Below are 2,695 nucleotides of genomic sequence, written 5' to 3'. Positions count from 1 at the left end.
GCAATAAAATGTTTATTTCTAAATCTGAACACTAGGTTTCTTCTCCTTTTTCTCCTTTCTTGCCCCCCTCTCTCTCTTTCTGGCATTTGCTTTCTGCCCTAAGAGCATGTTCTTTAAAAAAAAAAAATAGCTAAGTTGCTAGTTCAAGTGTGTTTAACCTGATGGAACAAACGGCCAGCAGCAGCTGACTGCGGTCACTGCCTGCAGCGTGGTGGCCCCGGCACAAGGGTCCCATAGTGTTCCCACTCTCAAGGGCCTAGACCCCCATCAGTGCCACCTGTCCCAAATCTCAGCTCTGAGACACAAGCAGGTGACTTCTGTTCAGCGATCTAAGGGGTTCCTGACACCTTCAGACGGGATGTCTAAGCTGTCGCTGATTCCAAAGGGAAAAGAGGCCTCCAACAGGTTGGCAAGCTACTTTAGCAGCCTGTACCCCACTATTCCCCAACACTGCCTGACGGTTCCTCTCCTCTCCCTCTCTTTTAGAAATTCGTTTCCTAGAGGGAGCAGCACCGTGGATCCCACATTTCCTTGCATTTCCTCCCACAGAAACGGTCTTCCTGGAAGCAAGTGCCTTCTCGGAAAGTGATGGACTTACCAGCTGTTTGGATTTACTTGTTTTATTACAGTCGGTTGAGGGGAGGAGGAGGACTTTTTGGTGGGGTGGCAGTTCTTAAGAGGAAGCAGGGAAAGGAAGATGAGAGATAGACAGATGGAAAATAAGTAGTTGAAGGGGACAGGACAAACACTCCTCCAACTATTTTTAATACTAGAAAAGGCAAAGAGTTGATTTTTCAATACATTGTATGCAACAGGAAAATTCCCTTTCTTTGCATTATAATTGAACCAGCCCTACAATATCTTTGGAAGAAAGTTTGAATTCTTTATAGAGTTATTTCCTATTGTCTTTGTGCAGTGAACTTTACATCTTGCTATTCAATCGCAAACTATATTCTCCTGGCTACTAGCAAGATTAATTTAATCATTGTAATGCAATTATTAATACTGTTTACCCAACGCTGGGTTTCAGGTTAGCTGTTAAGAAATTAAACTCTCGCTGGGTGACCAGAGCGAGGCAGGGGTTTCTTCAAGTTGAAATGAAACAGTCCTCTTTATTTAGTCTCAGAGCTCTAGCTTTCAGGCCACGGGCTCAATTAACCAAAATGGAAACAATTTTCATTCATTGCAATAACTCACTGTTCTGAAGATCGCTTTCAAAATGCACACTTTATTATTATACGCTGACCTCGGTGGCGTGGAGTGGCAATAAAAGAAAGAGGCAAGGAGATCTATCTAGCCCCCTTGGGCTATAATTATTAGAAATTAATTGGGTTCAAGACCCTGGGTAGTCTAGCTAAATTAATAGCTTGTCTAGTGGTTTAAATCCGAGTTTTCGTCCACGAGAAAGAAAAAGAGTCGCAGACATGAAATGCAGTCTCAGGGGACTCCTGAGTTTAACTTGCAAGACACTCGTCTATTAAACAGTGTCCAGAATCCATTTGAGTTCGGGGAGAGAGGAGTCCGGAGGAAGGAGGGAAAGGAGCCAGGAGAAAGAAAGGTTTGAGCGAGATTGGGGGGACGACTTGCGAGTGAGCTTTAAAGAGAAAAAAAAAAAGGTCTCGAGTTTATTTTATTCGATTTTTCGTGTCTGCATTGTTTTCGGGAGGGGTTGCATGGAGGGGTTAAAATAAAAAAAAATAAAGATCGCGTGTACTCGGAGCTGTCGCATCGTAGTAAAAGTGAAAAGGGAGCCTTAAGGCAAAAGGAAATTACTGCGAGCCCGCGTGACCTTTCAGGGAGGTAATCAATCAAGTGATCAACAGGGATATTTATCATCGCTATATAGGACTACTTCGCCCCGCACGGACGGACGGGGGTGGGATGGTGGGGAGGGAGCGGAGGGTGGAGACACGAGCGCGCGCACACGTGGATAGACACACACACGCACACACACACACGCACACATGCACACAAGTTTGCACAGACCCTAGAAGCCTCGTGTCAGAGCATGGAGTCGTTAATAAATGCAAAGACTGCCAGCAGGCATTCCCAGAGACTCGCAAACTCACGCATCTAGGCAAGGTGTCCCTGCCCGGCCAAGGCGCCCAGCGAGGGAAGCTTTCTTGGGGGAAGCTCCGGCGCGCCTGGGAGCGAGAGAGCGAGCGAGAGAGCGAGCGCGGGGCTGCAGCTACCAGCCAGCCGGGCCAGGAGTCCCCGCGGGGCGGCCGGGGCGTAAACCCAGAAGCCCGAGGCACCTAGGCAACCTCCTCTTCCTGCGAAATCTTCGCGCCGCTTTAGCAGCGCCGCCCGGAGACGGGACGGGACGGGACGGGACCAGACGAGACGAGACGCGCCTTGCGGGACGGGCCGCCCGGGCGAGCACACACGCGGCGGGGCTTTGGTGGCCGCGCGTTTTCGACCCGAGCATCTTCTCTTTAGCATGCAAAAAAATCATAATTTGTCGGGGGGTGCGTTTTCGACCCCGGGATTTCTTAAGAAGTAAAACGTTCGGTTTTGCAGTTTTGCTCCCACACTTTTGTCTTGCGCGCGCGCACACACACACTCACACACGCACGCACACACACACACACACACACACACACACACACACACACAATTCAGAACTAGATATGTACAGGAAGGGAAAAGGAGGGTGCTCCGGGGTGCCTTGGTTCTTAATAATGATGATGATGAT

The sequence above is a fragment of the Suncus etruscus genome, chromosome 6 (genome assembly GCF_024139225.1).
Source record: "Suncus etruscus isolate mSunEtr1 chromosome 6, mSunEtr1.pri.cur, whole genome shotgun sequence".
NCBI classification, from domain to species: Eukaryota; Metazoa; Chordata; class Mammalia; order Eulipotyphla; family Soricidae; genus Suncus; species Suncus etruscus.
This window is presented reverse-complemented; position numbering follows the sequence as displayed.